The sequence below is a fragment of the Physeter macrocephalus genome, chromosome 8, assembly GCF_002837175.3.
Source record: "Physeter macrocephalus isolate SW-GA chromosome 8, ASM283717v5, whole genome shotgun sequence".
Taxonomy (NCBI): domain Eukaryota; kingdom Metazoa; phylum Chordata; class Mammalia; order Artiodactyla; family Physeteridae; genus Physeter; species Physeter macrocephalus.
In genome coordinates, this window is record NC_041221.1 from 159289039 (window position 1) to 159308752 (window position 19714).

Consider the following 19714-nt stretch of genomic DNA (forward strand, 5'->3'; position numbering starts at 1 on the left):
AGCATTCTTATAAAAGACTGAAAAAAATTCAACAGAAGCTTACAGAATTCTGTATGTTTCTTATGGAATATGTTATGGCTTCCCTGGAAGAAAATGAGGAAAGTCAGTTCAAGCAGATATCTTGCTACTTCTTAAATGTGGATATTCAGAAACGGTGGTATGTTCTACATGTCTATGAAAGAGAGAGAGAGACAGAGACAAAGAAAGAGAGAGGTGTGAAGGAGAGGGAGATGGAGAAGAATAATGATCATTTATTGAATAATGAGTGCTAATTATGTGTCAGGCACAATGTCATATTATCTTCACAGTTAATATTCATGACAGTACTATGAAATAAATATACTTATGGAAAATCTCTAGAGAGAAAACAACAAAGAGAACAGGTAGCCATTTTCCTCCAGGATATTTTTTGAAAATCTGATGTAAGACAGATTATGTAAACAAGGTTGAAGAATAACATATACATTGAGAGCCTGTTACAAAATAGCAATTTTTGAAAACATGAATGGATTTGGGGGGTGGTACTGAGGACATTGGAGAAAATTTCCTCCAGAATGTGACCATTACGGGTTGAATTGTGTCCCACCAAAAATCATGATTGAAGTCTTAACCCACAGGACCTCAGAATGTGACTGTATTTTGAGATAGAGTATTTATAGAGGTAATTAAGTTTAAAATGAGGCCATTGGGGGCTTCCCTGGTGGCGCAGTGGTTGAGAGTCTGCCTGCCGATGCAGGGGACACGGGTTCGTGCCCCGGTCCGGGAAGATCCCACATGCCGCGGAGCAGCTGGGCCTGCGAGCAATGGCCACTGAGCCTGTGTGTCCGGAGCCTGTGAAAAAAAAAAAAAAAAAAAAATGAGGCCATTGCATGAACCCCAATCTTATATAACTGGTATCCTTATAAAAAGAGGAAATTAGGACACAGAGAGAAGACCATGTGAAGACACTGGACATCCATCTACAAGCCAAGGAGAGAAAGAAGCCTTGGAAAAAATCAATCCTGCCAACACCCTTGATCTTGGGCTACTAGACCCCAAAATTGTGAGAAAATAATTTTCAGTTATTGAAGCCACCCAGTCTGTCATACTTTTTTGTAGGAGCCCTGACAAACTAATACTGTGACCTTCAAAGATGGTTGTCTAAGCAAAGGGGACAACTTATAAGGATTCTGAATAGAAACATTTCTTTAGATTAATTTAAGTATTAGGAGAATTTACACAATTTATCAAAGTTAGTTAAATGATGGCAATTTCCAGTGTCATCTATAAAGCTACAGAGGTACTTTTGCTTCAGTCTATAATTCATAGCTTTGAATCAATTTTCTGAAACCTAGGGATGACTAAGAAAAGGTAGTGGGGCATTTTGTAATAGAAATATAAAGATAGCTCTTTAATTTTCTCATAATTCCTTTCAGATAACCCATAGACACTCTAGATCTGTACTATTTGAATCAGAATCTAGGAATCTAGGGACGTAGCCTGTATTGAAGCCCTATATTTTCACTAGATCCTATGTCTCTTATGTATATCCTTACGTGACTTAGGAGTCAAATGTCAAATATTAACCAACAGAATAAATTGAGGGCCTCAAGCCCATTTTTAACCTTTATTTTAAGAGTAATAATGTTAATCATAATCATTTTCTTAGTGTGTCACAATAAAGATAATATAATCTAGCGACTTGATAGATTTTTATTCTCCTCCACCCCCATGCAAATTTTTAAATCCAGGGTAATTATGTTTCTTCCTATTGCATTTTTCCATGCATTTTTCATGATGCTTCAGTTTAATGTGGGTTTATCTTTTGAGGACTGGTCTTATGCAGCTTACTACAATTGTTATAAGCATAGCGTATTTACAATTATAATTTTATTCATACAAATGTGTTCAGATTATACAGTTTATTAAAAATTTAAAGTTATTTATAATTTATAAAACAAATATAACAATTTTGCAGAAAAAATAAAAAAGAGAAATATGTGACCTTTTTAGTGCTCTCAAAAAAGTACATTTAGATATCGCTGAATATCTGGATGACTACCAATAAATCTTAGGGGGCAGGAATGAATGCTCCTTGGTCCAATATTCAATAACATTCTTTATGTTAATGTGTTTGGGGAATTAACAGAAAGATACAACTTTCCCTCAAGATATGTAACAAGCCAATTAAGAAAACTTTATAAATATACTTCTTTTAATACAAGTGACAGAGAAAAACACATTAATTTATAACTATTTAGAAACAAAGCATTGAGTAAATAAAAATGTCAGAAAACAGAATAATAAATTTTATTCAGTCACCAAGCATTTATTAAATGTCTCCACAATGTAGAAAACATTAGAATAGGCAACAGGGGATATATCAGACATGAATTTTGCACTTGAGGAACTTCTGATCCTGTAGAGGAGGTAAGTATACAGTCACACTGACACACACACACACACACACACACACACCACAATTTCCAATGAAGAAAGTGCCAAGTGCAATAAAAAGAGGACCAGATTAAGAAGAATGGTCATTTATGTTACCCAAATTATATTGGGTTGGCCAAAATGTTCATTTGGGTTTTTCTGTTAATATCTTATGGAAAAACCTGAATGAACTTTTTGGCCAACCCAGTAGTATAAAATCTTTATGGAATTTATAGTTGGATATCCTCATTGTGAATCATTTTTGTTTTACAAAGGGAAGGAGGATCAGATCATGAAGGGAGAAGCAGTAATCTATTAGTAATCTCTTTATATATGATGATGAAGCCTTGATCATTGATGAATCTCTTTTAAGTTTGTCCTCTTTTTAGTTTGTCCTCCTAAACAGCGTGTGTGTGTGTGTGTGTGTGTGTGTGTGTGTGTGTGTGTGTGTGTGTGTGTGTGTTGTGAGGGGAGAGGAATGGGGTGGGTCTTCAGTTCTGCTTCAACAACTGAAACAATTCATGGAAATAATCCTTATCAATCAAGAGTTTTAAAATGTGCTTAAGGTGATGAACCTAGAGTCTGTCATACAGAGTGAAGTAAGTCAGAGAGAGAAAAACAAATACCGTTTGTTAACACATATATATGGAATCTAAAAAAAAAAAAAAAAGTGGTTCTGATGAGCCTAGGGGGCAGGACAGGAATAAAGACGCAGACATAGAGAATGGACTTGAGGACACAGGGAGGGGGAAGGGTAAGCTGGGACGAAGTGAGAGAGTAGCACTGACATATATACACTACCAAATGTAAAATAGATAGCTAGTGGGAAGCAGCTGCATAGCACAGGGAGATCAGTGCTTTGTGACCACCTGGAGGGGTAGAATAGGGTGGGAGGGAGGCGCAAGAGGGAGGGGAGATATGGGGATATATGTATACATATAGCTGATTCACTTTGTTATACAGCAGAAACTAACACAACATTGTAAAGCAATTATACTCCAATAAAGATGTTTAAAAAAAATGTGGGTAATATCTGATTGTTAATGCCAACTTTAAAATATTTTTAATTGCCAAACTCATTAACTGCTCATTGTCTTTTGGATTTGTGAATGTTTTATTCACTGACTTATCAAGGAAACTTATTTTGTAAACTGAGTGCAGCTAAGGATATCAGTGTCTGTTTTGATGTTTGACTAAGAATTTCCCTAAAACAGTATTTCTGACATCGCCATTATTGGTTTCACTATAATGGAAGTCATAGCTAATGTAATAAGAAAAGAAAAGTAAAAATTGATGCACATGGTAGAAAGATCAAAATTATCATTTTTTAATTACAAAAGTTAGATAAGATTATGAAAATAAGATTGTTCTTTGTGGTGGCTGGATATAAAATTAATAACTTAAAACACTAGAGAACATATAGGAAGAAATATGCAAGACTTTTATGATGAGAACTCCACATATTACTAAAAGGCTAAGAGGAGAAGACTTGAAAAAATAAAAGATTCACCATTAACTGATAGACATACTCAATATTCTAAAGATATCATTCTTCCAAAATTAATTTTTGAAGTAATTCAGTTATAAAAATTTCTCATTACTATTGTTTTTCAGATCTTGATCACCTAATTAAAAAATGTATCTCAACTACAAATGCTTGGAAGAGTCAGTATTTTTTTTTTTTAGTTAAGAAAGTAAGTAAGGGGGACTGCATCAGTAATATTTTAAAAAATATGATAGAGTAACTCGCTAATAGTAAAAACTTGAGAGATATATATAATTATATATAACAATTTATTACATGATTTTAATTCCTTAATGAAAAACATCATATATTAAGAATGTTGCAAAATTGTGATCAAGGAGGAAAACTAGATTTTTTTTCTCTTATGTTAATTTTCTAGGGCTGCCATACAAGTACCTTAGACTAGGTGGCTTAAATAGAAGAAATTTGTTTTCTCACAGTTCTGGAGGCTAGAAGTCCAAAATCATGGTGTCAGCAGGGTTGGTTTCTGCTGCGGCCTCTCTCCTTGGCTTGTAGATGGCTATCTTATTCCAGTGCTTTCACATGGTCTTCTTATAAGGACACCAGTCGTATCAGATTAGGGTCCACCCATATGACCTCATTTTAACATAATTACCTTTTTTAAGCCCTGTCTGCAAATATAGTCACATTCTGAGGTACTGGGGATAAAGACCTCAAAATATGAATTTTGAGAGGGTCACAATTTGGCCCATAACATATATCATGAACTAAAAAAATAAAGAATAAAAATAAAATATAAAATACTAAAAAATAAGTATGAAACTATTAAATAACTAGGGATAAAATATTGGTAAATATTAATCCAATCTTGAAGTATAACAAATTTTTATAAATATAAATTCAAAGGCATAAAACGTACATGAAAATATTTAAATATATAAATACATGAAAATTTGAATTTCTGGACATCAAATCAATACCATAGCAAAGCAAAACTAGTGAAAATACTTGCAATACATTCTGTTATTTTTATCTATGAGTGGCTCTTAAGAAGATTTGAGAAAAAGATCATGGTCTAAGACAACATTGGACACAAAGGTATAAAAAGACAGTTTTTAAGTAAAGAAATGAAAATGGTAAATTTCTTAGCTTCACTAATAACCAAAGAAATGAAATTTGAAACAACTTGGGGAAATATTTTCAATTATTAATTTGGCAAAGATTTTAATTATGAAAGATTTAAATACAGAAACATTTTAATACACTTTCCAGTGGTGGCGTATATGTGAGAATATAGGCATCATTAGACACCAGTGATGGAGTATAAATGAATACACCATTTTGAGGTCACTTTGTCAATGTGTAACAGACGTTTTTGAGTTTTTTAAATGTTTCTACCTAGAAATTTAATTCTGCATATATATTCTAAAATAATCAGAGGGACAGATGTAGAAAAAAAATACCATCTATTGTGCATCTTACTCCTCTAGAGGCATGCAGCTCTGCATACTAATAGTGCCCTTCAGTTGTAAAACTATACATGATTTAAATTTATTATATGCTCTATGTACTTTTCAAATTAACTATAGTACATTTTATTATAGGAAAATGATATTACCTTGAAATCTGAAAATTGAGAGGAGAATTAGATTGCTCAAGACTAAGGAGATCTGGAAATTCTTTACAAAGAAGATGGCATTTGCCTTTTTTTAAAAAAATATATTTTTTTATTTATTTATTTTTGACTGTGTTGGGTCTTCGCTGCTGCATGCAGGCTTTCTCTAGTTGTGGCGAGTCGGGGCTACCCTTCATTGCAGTGCACAAACTTCTCATTGCGGTGCACAGGCTTCTCATTGCAGTGGCTTTTCTCTTCGTTGCAGAGCACGGGCTCTAGGCTCATGGGCTTCAGTAGTTGCGGCACGTGGGCTCAGTAGTTGTGGCTCCCAGGCTCTAGAGCACAGGCTCAGTAGTTGTGGCTCACAGGCTTAGTTGCTCCGTGGCATGTGGGATCTTCCCAGACCAGGGCTCAAACCTTTGTCCCCTGCATTGGCAGGCGGACTCTTAACTACGGCACCACAGGGAAGTCCCCAGCATTTGCCTTTGAGTTGAGTGATATCTACAGCCATGTAAGTAGCACAGCATTTGAGACAAATAACTTAGAACACAGTTTTGTGGGACATAATTAATGTGAAGTTTTCTGAGTATAACACATATGACAGAATTTAAAAGGGCTCAATCAGAATAGCTGGTTGGAATAAGACTGAGAAAAGCAGGTACTTGAAGAAGGTTAGATTAAAAGGCTGGTGCAGCAGTTCCTTTGAGAGGATTGGCGGCAATGAGATTGGAGAAGAGTAAATAAATTTGCAGAGGGTTGGTGTGCGTAGCGTAGATGTAGAACAAAGGATGAAGCAGGGGTCCAAGACAACAGAAGATTTAGGAACAGAGAAATAGAAAATGCAGACATAAGGGAAAACGTAGCAGCCACTGACCAACTACTCCACATCGGGGGCTGTGATTCATGCCCTCATATATCACTCTAGAGACGTTTTGTTTTGTTTTGTTTTGTTTTTCTGGTCCATATTATGCTAGTGTTCAGAGTCACAGCTAGTAACGAGAGGAGAGAGGATTCAAACCCAAGTCTTTTCCTCTTACTCCATCATACATAATCTGTGTACTTTATGATTTAGAGATAAAATAATCTGAAATAATTTTGACTTACTTCACTCTGAATCTGTTATTTCCCTTTCTGCATTCTGATGCATGTTACTTCAAAATTATATTTAAAAATGCGTAGGTTGAAGTTCAAGGGCATTACTGAAGTTTCAGATGTTTTAAACCACCCAGTTCTTAACTGTGTCCTTGCAATACAGATCATCTAGTCTGTTTTTGTCTATTCCCTTCCACATGATAAATGCGAAGCAGAATGCTAACATCCTTAGTCAAGGTCTTACTTTAAAAATGTATGTGGAAGTTGTTGCTGATAGAAGCTTTTGATGAGGCCAGAAAACAGGATTGACAGAAAACATAATATACTATATAGGACTAGTGACATAAAGTGGGGGGCTTTATTAACCTTGTTGTTTTATGTTTGAATTACTATTGGTTCCTAAAAGAAGAATTGTGTACATATAATTGTTATTATATGTGAAAATAATCTGGAACACTTTCTGATGTTGGGTGTGGGTTTTTTTTGTTTGTTTTTATTTTACAATTAGAGAACTATAATATAAAAGCCAGTGGGCTATTAAGACAGACCTAATTGTTTTCTTTTCCTTTGATTTAAAAAAGAGGTACAAAACCTAAAAATTATGTCTCAGTAATAATGTAATTGCTCATTATAAAGAATTGCAACAAAATAACAACATGAAAGCAAAGTCCATCTTAGTAATTGGGATATACAGTTGAAGGTTGCATTTCCACTTAAAAGTTGATTAGTGTCACATGAATAGAGAAAAAAATACTTCTGCAACACCCTATTTCTAGTGGCTTTTTCATATGATAATATGTCTATTATTAATGTTTTGCAGAGGGTTATGCAGTTCTTAGAGGACAGAGGGTTATGCAGTTCTTAGAAAATAAAAAACAATTTTAATATAATATGAAACATATTAACAATTGTAATGATAATAATTTTTAACAAATTACCCAGCTAGATCTTGCCTTTCTTGTGATTCATCTAGCATGCACAAATGGCTGAATAAATCTCTATCTAGAAGTTAACCAATATTTGTCATGAAAATTTTGCCTTGCTCCCTTTGTGATATGCTTTGGCCCTTGGGAAATTGACATCTAAAATGAAAGAAAACAAAAGTAAAGCCCGGTTTTTATTTTGAATCTTTCCTCTAATATGGAGTTTTAAGAAATTAGTTTTAATATTTTTCTATTACAAGAATTTAAAAATTATATAACTAAATGTAATCAGGTGCTAAGGCTGTGGGCATGGTTTCTAAAGTCCTTCTAGTTTCAGACTCTCCATTTTTAAGGTATAAACAGAGCATAATTAAACTTAGAAGACTTTAACTTAGATGAATTTCAAAATTTAAATCTCCCTGCTTTATTCCCTATAGGAGATAACATTATGTGGTCCTGGAAAGATATTTGAAATTCTCTCTATACGGGTTTGTAACCTAGGCTTTATCAGTTACTTAATGTATAAAGTTTTCCCCTTTTAATTGACATCTCAGCCTTTAATTTCCTTATTCGTAAAATGGTATTATTAATGTCCACCTTGCAGTGTTGTTGTGAGGATTAAGTGAGATAGTATGTATATAAGCTCAGAATTTTTAAGTGCCCATAAAATGGCAGTTTTTGTTCCACCTATTAATCTAATGATGGTTAATATAGAAAGCCACACTATGCAACAGAATTTATGGTTCATGTGCTTTATGAACTTCCTCTTAATTTAACTTTATCTAGCCCTGTTATATTCAGTGACTTGCAGATCTTTCTATTTTCATGGATATGGTCTTCTTTCCTTCTTCCTTGGCTATTTTCATTAACTCTTAAACTGATTCATGGACTATGGTGTCAACATGAAGCTGTGTTAAAGACACTTTTATTTTGGGTTTTGATTTATATGCAGTGTAACTATGATGAGTTCCCCTTTTGTTGAATAATTAGAATTGTCTATGGACAGTAGAAACTCCAGGCAAATTCTCAAAAGTTCATCAGCTATGACACAGAAGTCCCGTAGAACATCACCCTCCTGGTTGAGAGTTGCTTGCTTTATGTGTCACAAAAACAAATTAAATGTAAAGATAAACCATATAAAGGGTATGATTCTCCATGATATCACAAGTTGTGTATAGAATTTAAAACTGAAATTTCTATTAATTAGCTAATTTTCTCGTAATCAACTAAAAGTCAATTGGCTGACATTTGAGAGAATGATTTTAAAACCACTGTGTGCAAATGTTCAACTGAATGTGGCTGTCAACCTAATGGAGGGACTTTCTCCTCCTATTGGTAATATTAAAGTGTGTTGTACACTACTCCTTGGCTGTGAAATCCCTTTCTCCCCAGGTACCCATTTCACCAGCCAATCTTATAGCCATTTTTCCCCAATACTTCCTCATCACTGTTGCTTCTTGACACTTAAGAAGATTGGAGATGTGCTATTGGGCTTCCACAAGTTTAGAAAATGAGTTTTTTAAAATGTTCTGTCAAAAAAATATTTACAAAATCCAGGTATTTGAAAAGAATGTTTATTAAGTTTCTTAGAGCACCTAGGCAAAGGCAATAAAGATGTGTAAATAAATTGTAATCAGTGTTAGTATAACCTAAATGTTTAGCAAACCTGAGCATCTAATTAATATTTAACATGTTAGTATTTCCTATAATATATGGCTTATACACAGGGGAGTTTTTGACAAGTACGTATTGCCCTTCTTGGGAGCCCCATTAGCATTAATCTTTACCATGTGGCTTGCTCTGGCCAGTGAATGTGAGTGGAGATGACACATACCACTTCTGAGCAGGCGCTTTAAGAGCCGTTCCTCAGCCCTAACAATTTCCTTTTCCCTGTACACTTAACCATTCCCTTAGTAAGGAATCCCAGAATAATAAGATGTGGGGCAAAGTTACTACCACTCTGCAAAGTATATGTCATAAGAGTGAGAAATCAATTTCTGTAATTGCAGCTACTAAGATTTTGAAATTATTTGTTACTGTAGTATAACTTAGAGCTGACTAATTCAAAAGTCTTATTAAAGGTTCTCTATGAGACTGGCCTATAGCCAATAAATAAAAACATATTTCAAAATGCCTAAACAACAAAATATGTTTTACATGTAGTTGGTAAGAATATTTATATTCTCTTTATTCCTCATGTTCATTTATTAGTCATCCTTTATAACCTACCTCAAAAGCCATTATTTCCACCAAACCTTATTGATTCTCCTATATAATTGATTTTTTCCTATTCCAAATATTCATAACACTTCCTGTATATATTTTTAACATACTTAAGAGGTTTATCTCATTGATTTTTATTTGTGTCCCTCACTAAAAAGAGAAGCATGTGCCCCACCTTGGACCTTAGCATAGTACTTTACATGCACTGGTTGCTCAGTGAATAACTGAAAGAAGATTGAATTAAACTCTTGATGAAAAGATCTGAGTCTTTGCATTCTGTGTGCTTAATAATCACAAATTGCAATATAAATTTTCAGCAATTTAAAATGTCCCATTAATGCTCTGCTAATTGTGCCAATGGCAAAGAAAAATCATTCAAGATGGCCAGACTGTATCTGCTCTTTTTAATACTCTGTTCACTTTTTGTTTGTTTACTGGTGAAAGATTTCAGTGTCTTCTGAAGTTGATTGTGATCTGGGAGAATAATTGTCAAGGCAAAATTTAGGAGAAATAGAAAGGGGAGAGAAAATAGGAGCTTCAAAAATAAGTTAATAAATGGAAATATTTTTGATGTTTAGTTTATGAGCTTAATTAACACTATGTATGAGGAATATAAGAAGTAAGGAGGAACGATGAGAGAGAGGGATGAAGGGGTAGGAGGGAAAGGAAGAAGACTCATGGGCGAGGATGGGATATCTGGTCCTAAAGGTAAAGGTAGATGGTCTATTAAATTAAGAATAAAAGGGTTAATGTATTTACAGAATGTATTAATCACAAAATCTAGGGCCATCATTATGTATAAAGAGGGTGTGTTATGAAAACATGTGTAGGGGGTTTGGTTTTAGTATTAATGGTTATTCAAAAGGCCCTTCAGAGATGACTTCCTTTGTTTATTTGTTGGTTTCCTAAAAGAATATTATCACAAGACTGTACTCCACTAGAATAGGATCATTTCATAAGAGTATTATCAATAGAAGTAAAAAGAATAACTATCAGTTATTGATGACTTAGGCTGTGTCAAGTGTGTAGCTGTATACTCTGTGAGCATTATTTTATTTAATGCGTACAGTAGTCCTTTTGGGGTAGGTACTATTATTTGAGACAAATTGGATATACTTATTTTTAAAGAATTTTAAAGTGTTTATTTAGCAGATTTTTTTGTGCCAAAAGCACCGCTAAGTGATTAGTAAGTATTGCTGAAGGAACCAGACAAGGTCCTTGCCCTCAAGTAGCTTGCAGAATTAATTAAGAGAGATGCTGAAAACAAGGTGTGAAGAAATGTATAATTACAAGTTGTGGTTTTGGGGCAAGTGGAATAGGGAATCTATCCGGATAGGTAGGCAGGAAGGCCTCTCTGAAGACATGCCGTCTAAGGTGAGAGCTGAAAAAGTCAGGGAAATAATGAGCAAAGTCTTTGAGACAAGAAAAAAAGGTGTGTTGGAAGAATTGACATAAAATCAGTGTGGCTGGAACATCGTATGAGTTGGAGACAATGGTATGAAATACAGTGATAGAGATAGCAGCCAGCAGAGTTATTCTTTTTCAAAGCACATAGGACACAGCAAAGAGTTTATTATTCATGGTGTGTTAGGAAAAAAGTAATTAAAGTAGGGTTGCCAGATAATGCAGGATAGCAGAATATCTGAATTTCAGATAATCAGTAAATACTTTCTTTTTAGAATAAGTATGTCCCAAATACTGCATGGGATGTACTTATACTAAAAAAGTATTCATTGTTCATCTGAAATTCAAATTTAACTGAGTGCTCTGTATCTTTATGTGCTAAATCTGGCATTCCTACATTAAAGCTTTTAGGCAAGAGAGTAATGTATTTAGATTTATATTTGGAAAGGTTAAAAAGTTCACAAAACTAAGAAATGTTAGAATCAGTATTTGACCCTTTGGACTTCAGAATATATTCAAATAATATTATCCTAATTACTCTGTTATACTGTTGTCCATAAATATTTTCTAGGATGTAAATGATACCGTGGTTATGGAGGTAGAGCTTCTCTGGAAGGCAGAGAGGAGTGCTTAAATTGCGATCATTCATTGAGCTGTATACTTATGATGTGTGTACTTTTTTGTATATATATTTCAATTTTAAAAGATTTAATGATCTCACCTTGGAAACAAGGCATATAGAATACATTTATCCCACTACTTTTGCAAAACAAAAACAAAAAAAAGGTCAAAAGGGCACACATATACATGGAAAGTAAAGGATAAATGACAAAAGTAAATTTTGGAAACGAGAGCAATGTTTGAGTACTTCATTACTTAGCAGAAAGCTAAAATGAGGAGCTCAGAACCAACCAGATTTCTTAGTTCGAAACAGAGAAAGTCTCAGGAATGTTTACTTCCAGAAGATGGTGAACAGATGAGACAGAAACTAGGGACAGCAGATTGAGAACTGCAGTCAGACCACTAGCTTCTTCCACACCCTTTGGAAGACTTTAAAATGCTGTATCAGAGGAACTTTGGATTTGGCGATACAAGGCACAGTTGAGGGCAGACTGATATGCACGTAAAACAAGCAAAGAAACAAAACCCCTACTATAAATAAATTAAAAAACAAAAAACACATGGGAAAAAATGTATTTGTTTCTCAGATAACACTGAATTACTTTAAATGTGTTCTAAAATCTCAACAGCTATTAAAAACTTTTTTTCTAAATGATATAATTTGGGCAGATGTGAATTTAAATCAGTATAGGTAGGATTCACATTTGGTAAAAATGGATTAAGATCATGCCAGAGTATCTCTTATTCTTTGGAATAGGAAAATTCTGAGTTTGAATCCCAGCTTTCCTACTTACTAGTCTCATGACAGTGTACAAATTCTTAATTCTCAGAGCTTCACTTCCCTTCCTTGTAAAATAGAAACACCTCCCTGTAGACTGGCCATGATAAAATTTCTAGCCAAGTGCTCATATTAAGTACTTCATAAATGGAACATTTTATTTTGTATTATCATAAGGCTTTTTCTCCCCTTTGCTAACACCTGTCAGTGACCACTGAGCAAATGGTAGATGCAGAATTGATATCCTTTGAGATATAGCCTGATTTACTCTTTCTAAAGATACTCCCCAAATGCTCCAAAATTTGGGGTTATCAGAAAAAAAAAATATTTAACACATTTACTATAACTTTGGGAATAACAGATTAACACACTGAACACAATTTTTAATGCAAGCTATTTTTCTAGATCACTCTGGGAATATATTCCTGAATGACTTTACCTGAAAGGGTAGAATCAGGCGGGCTTTGTTAAATTTTTAAGTAGGAACGTTTTGTCTTTTGGTATTTTCTCACCTTCACATCTATATTCTGCAAATCTCTACCTCTCTTCAAAGAATTCCCCTCTGAACAATAGGTCAAACATTTACAGGTGGCTGGTTTTGTTTTCTGGGTTTGGAGCCTGAATGTTATGAATTTGGATAGAGCTCATTAAAGCTTCCTTTCTGCCTTTCATTATAAAAAGCCCCAGTGACAGTACTTGAAAAACAGCCTCTGGCTAAGTATTATTGAAATCCAAAGGCCAGTAAGTGAAGAATCATTTGCTGGTCAAATCTATATTAATCTAACTTGTTATATTGTCTTAACAACATTCTCAAGGGTGTTTTTTCTGCTTCTGAAAAGATTCATTTCAATAAACCAAACATACTCTATCTACTTAAATTAGTGTACTTATGCTGGGCCAATTTCATAATTGTTCTAGAGAAGATAATCTCTCAATAGTCCATCTTGGCCAGACTGCTGTTTATCAAACAGAGTAGTAGAGTCAATTTAACTCTGAATATTACTTGATTTGAAAATCACAGCCTTTCCATTAATTAACATTGACTGGATGGCAGAGGTGACAGTGATTTAATATGGGTCAAAATCTCATTATATGAAGATAAATTATAATAAAATCTCCAAATTACAGGACACTCTCTAAATTCCACTTGAATTCAGACTATTATCATTTGTTATAACCAAAATCCAAAGACAGCCAAGGAGTCTTTTTGAATCTGATGACATTTACTGCCAATCATGGGCAACGATCATGGAATTGGTGCCATGAAATTTCTTGAGTTAGTGAAGCCATGCATCATTTCCTCTTCAATGTACCCCCCACCCACAGCATCTTCACTGCAACCTATTTAGCCTTTTTCTCATTTTCCATGTCCCAACTTCAATCATACCTCTCCGAGCATGCCAATTATACTTAAAAGTGCCTTGTCCTCTCATGTTCTCTTAATACTCTGAAATTCTCCTCTCTGTTTCTCACTACAGGAAAAATTAAATATGTCTTACGTACTTATTTAAATCTTTCCCTCCTACTGGGTTTTAAGCTCTTTGAAGGAACTTTTGTCCTGAATTCTCTGATAAAACATTTCCATGTGAACCTGATGAGATTTTGGAACCAAAGCCTTTCAAATGAGTGGTTTGTTTGTTTGTTTGTTTTTAATAATGAAAGATTGTCCTTTTCTTGATGTCGGTCACACTGACGGTGTGAGACATTCTGGGACTGTTCTCATATTAGGTTACATGGTTACTCAGTTTTCAAGGTAAAAAAGAGAAGACACCTAATATGTGCCTTTCTAACCTCTTCTTACCATGATGATTTCTATTTCTGGAGAGGAAAGATCCTGTGATTTTTGTCCTTCTCTTCTACCAGACTTGACACATTGAGTCCTACTCAGTCCCATGATCCAATATGATCACAACTTAAAAGTGAACTGCACAAAGAGCTCTTGAAATAATGAAATTTTAGATTAGGAAAGAACTATCCATACATCCACATGTCCATCCATCCATCCATATACCTATACATCCATTTGTTCATTCACTGAATGAAGATTTGAAGATAACCTATTGTATATCAAAGCAATATAAGTGGTCATAATACTGTTAAAAACTAGTAGATGAAGAATAAAATACACAGAAAGTGAAGTGGAGTGTTATGTTGTTATAATACTGTGTACTACGTATAGCCCAAGAGACATGGGTCTACATGGTAGATCAGCAGATGTTGTGGACTAAGCAATGGGTACATGTAAACTAGTTCAACAAGAGGAGAATGACATTCTAGGAAGAGAAAACAGTGTAAACAAAGGAGGTAAATCCTTCAGTGAACCACCAGTTTAGATAAAGAGTTCAAGTTAAGGGGGAGATTGAATAAGAAGTAAGAAGACTGGAGTTACTTAGAGAAAAGTTGATGGTGATATGATGATTGGTAATCATAATTTGATTAGTAAGTAATTTTGAATTATCCTACAGATCATAGATAGTCCATTGAAGGTTTTAAGTAAATTTATATTGCAGGAATATGGCTGTGGAAGTAGTGTGGCAAATCACTGGAAAAATGGGAGACTGGAAAGCAGGAAACTAAATTAGAGATCACCATTGTGGGTAAATTGAGAGGTGATCTGGATGGCTTAGGGATGGAGCGAAAGAGGCAGATGCCTGAAATCTCAAGTAAATAGAATGCACAGGATGTGGCTAGGCCTGCCAAGTTTCCATCTTTGTCAACACAGAGTCTGGTTGTGCCATTCATTAAGATAAAGAACATGGAAGGGAGTATACTTTTGGGGGAACGATATATTGAGTTTAATTTTGAACATGTTGCATTTAAGATACTTCTAGAGACATTTATTTCAAACTACCAGTCCCTGCAGAAAACATCTTTTCAGTACTCATACTTGATGCATATCCAGGATGTCTGCCATACCCTGTTTGTCTCCTCTTTGGTTTTATTTGCCTTGCTAATTAACTCTGTGTTCTATGTACCTTACCATCCTGACTATGCTCATTGAAGTTCCTTTGTCATGCAGTCTTATCTTAAAGGCATTTCTCCATCAAGCCTGTAAAACAACATCATAGATTTAAACATGACATAAAAAAGCAGTGCAATTTCCCAAGTGATTTCTCCAAAGAAGCCATTAATTATAGGGCTTGGAAAAGAGGTATGTCTTAATGAAATTGGTTATTTTAGAAAGATATCTTTGGTAGTGGGACTGAATAGGTTGAAACCAAGAAAGTCTGAAATCAGAAGTATGTTGAAGTAATTTGGGCATGAAGTAGCTCAGGGATTGGGGGTTGTGGGAATGAAGGAAAAGGAATAAACTCAGAGGTATTCAAGAAGGAAGAAATAACAGTACGTTGCTAAATTGGATATAAAGAAGAAAGGTATAGAACTTTCTGTGACATTCATAATTTATGACTTTGCCAAATGATAGAATCATATTATAGATTGTTGGAAAGTTTCCTGATCTATAGGTTGCCCATTATTATAGTAGTGTGTGTGTGTGTGTGTGTTTTGCATGTGTGTGTGTGCACATGCGTGTGTCTGCTGTAGCTATGCATGTGTGTAAACTTTAAAAGAAAAAAAGGTAATGTTCATTTGCTTATCCTCAAATCTGGATGAATGAGCTCATCTTTCATTTTGTTTCCAGTTTTTAATCTTCAGGGACATGTTTTTATAATAAAAGATTTAAAAGGCCTCAGTATTTCTGGTGGGTTTAATTTGGTATTAGGGAATAAATTGCCAGCTCCTTCAGGTTTCATATACTCTGTATGTTTATCAAAACAGATATCACAATCTTGTTTATTATGCTGACCTGCATCCTTTATCCCTAGTGTACCCTCCCTGTCTTCTGCTGGCAGACAGGAACAGATTGAAAGGAACTCACTTTGGCAGACCACAATGATACATTGCAGTGATTTCCGTGATACTCTAATAAATAGCAGCTAGTACAAGAAGGCAATGATCCTAATGTGGGTATCACTAGCAGGCCCTGTTCAAAACACTATTAAAGCCATTTTTCAGGGTAAAAAATAAGGGTAATTGCATTTCACTCAAAGCAGGATTTATGGTTTAAAATATTCGCTAATTACCTGACGAACCTGGAGATTTTATTTTCTCCAGAAAACATTTATGGGAATTTAGATGCTAAAATTTAGAGGCCATAATTGCATCCCTCTCAGAATTTATCTCATGGATTTCTTTTCTGGACTTTTGCTGATGTAGTAGAATTGTATTTTGCACCAAGTAAAATTTTCCTGTTGTATGGGAAACGGCTAAAAATATGTAGCCTAACCTTGTAAGAGTCTAGAAGTGACACAGGAAAGAGGTTTCTAAAATCCTTCGACCCATACCTTTCCTTCCTCTCACCCAAGTCACTGAGCTGCTGCTCGAGAGTTCTAAGGGTGAAGAAAAAGAGCTTTGAATCAAATGTAAGATTGAAGTTTTAATGAAGATAACACTGCTTTCTATAACAAACACTAAAATCTTATTGTCTCAACTTGACAGACTTTCTTGTCTCTTTCATAAACTCCTATCAGCCTGGGTTAGGGACTGTAGAGGGTGAATTGCTCCAGCTATTGTTCAGGAAACAAGGCTGGCAGAGGCTTTGGCATCTATACCACATAGCAACCTAGATCACCATGAACATTGATATTACTGGTGTGAAGGATTCTGCATGGGTGTCTTTAAGGGCTTATCCTATAAGTGGAGCGCGTCAGTTTCATTAGCCAGAAATGTCACATTCATTCACACCTAACTGCAAGGGAATAAATAAGTAAATATTTATTCTGCCCACATGCCCTAGAGAAACAGTGAATGGGTTTCATGAAGAAGTAGGTAGCCTATGCTACAAAGACTGATTCTTCAATATTAGAATAAGATCATTCTAATAACTGAACTTGGATGAGGAGTTACAGAATTGGGACAAAATGACAGTAAGTAACCACTTGCCCTCAAGAAAATGGACTTTAGGAAATTAGGAGGTAATCATTGAAAAACATAAAATCATTCCATATTTATACCCCTACATTGAGATTCCTTTAAAAATCAGTTCTTCTCCGTCACATTTTACTATTTTCCTTCGTTAGATATTTTCATTTACCCAAAAATTTGCCTTCCTTTTTTTTTTGAGGGTTTGCTGATGAAAAATTATGTCAGCTTTTTTTTTATTGTTTTAATAAATAGGTTTTTTGTATTTTTTTTATACAGCAGGTCCTTATTAGTCTGTTTTATACACATCAGTGTATACATGTCAATCCCAATCACCCAATTCATCCCACCACCACCACCACCCCCCGCCACTTTCCCCCCTTGGTGTCCATGCGTTTATTCTCTCCTTCTGTGTCTCAATTTATGCCCTGCAAACCGGTTCGTCTGTACCATTTTTCTAGGTTCCACATATATGCGTTAATATACGATATTTGTTTGTCTGTTTCTGACTTACTTCACTCTGTCTGTAGATCCATCCACATCTCAACAAATGACCCAATTTCGTTCCTTTTCATGGCTGAGTAATATTCCATTGTATATATGTACCACATCTTCATTAGCCATTTGTCTGTCGATGGGCTTTTAGGTTGCTTCCATGATCTGGCTATTGTAAATAGGGCTGCAATGAACACTGGGGTGCATGTGTCTTTTTTTTTTTTTTTAATAAATTTACTTATTTATTTGGCTGTGTTGGGTCTTCATTTCTGTGTGAAGGCTTTCTCTAGTTGCAGCGAGTGGGGGCCACTCTTCATCGCGGTGTGTGGGTCTCTCACTGTCGCGGCCTCTCTTGTTGCGGAGCACAGGCTCCAGATGCGCAGGCTCAGTAGCTGTGGCTCACGGGCCCAGTTGCTCCACGGTATGTGGGATATTCCCAGAGCAGGGCTCAAAACCGTGTCCCCTGCATTGGCAGGCAGATTCTCAACCACTGCGCCACCAGGAAAACCCCTGTTTTTTTTTTTTTTTTTTTTTCCGGTATGTGGGGCTCTCACTGTTGTGGCCTGTCCCGTTGCAGAGCGCAGGCTCCGGAGGTGCAGGCTCAGTGGCCGTGGCTCATGGGCACAGCTGCTCCGCTGCATGTGGGATCTTCCCGAACCGGGGCACGAACCCTTGTCCCCTGCATTGGCAGGCGGATTCTCAACCACTGTGCCACCAGGGAAGCCCACCCCTATCTTTTTGAATTATGGTTTTCTCTGGGTATATGCCCAGTAGTGGGATTGCTGGATCATATGGTAATTCTATTTTTAGTTTTTTAAGGAACCTTCATACTGTTCTCCATAGTGGCTGTATCAGTTTACATTCCCACCAACAGTGCAAGAGGGTTCCCTTTTCTCCACACCCTCTCCAGCATTTGCTGTTTGTAGATTTTCTGATAATGCCCATTCTAACTGGTGTGAGGTGATACCTCATTGTAGTTTTGATTTGCATTTCTCTAATAATTAGTGATGTTGAGCAGATTTTCACATGCTTCCTGGCCATCTGTATGTCTTCTTTGGAGAAACGTCTATTTAGGTCTTTTCCCCATTTTTGGATTGGGTTGTTTGTTTTTTTAATATTGAGCTGCATGAGCTGTTTATATATTTTGGAGATTAATCCTTTGTCCGTTGTTTCGTTTGCAAATATTTCTCCCATTCTGAGGGTTGTCTTTTCATCTTGTTTGTAGTTTCCTTTGCTGTGCAAAAGCTTTTAACTTTCAATAGGTCCCATTTGTTTATTTTTGTTTTTATTTCCATTACTCTAGGAGGTGGATCAAAAAAGATCTTGCTGTGATTTATGTCACAGAGTGTTCTTCTTATGTTTTCCTCTAAGAGTTTTATAGTGTCCGGTCTTACATTTAGGTCTAATCCATTTTGAGTTTATTTTTGTATATGGTGTTAGGGAGTGTTCTAATTTCATTGTTTTAAATGTAGCAGTCCAGGTTTCCCAGCACCACTTATTGAAGAGACTGTCTTTTTTCCATTGTATATCCTTGCCTCCTTTGTCATAGATTAGTTGACCATAGGTGTGTGGGTTTACCTCTGGGCTTTCTATCTTGTTCCATTGATCTATGTTTCTGTTTTTGTGCCAGTACCATATTGTCTTGATTACTGTAGCTTTGTAGTATAGTCTGAAGTCAGGGAGTCTGATTCCTCCAGCTCCGTTTTTTTCCCTCAAGACTGCTTTGGCTATTTGGGGTCTTT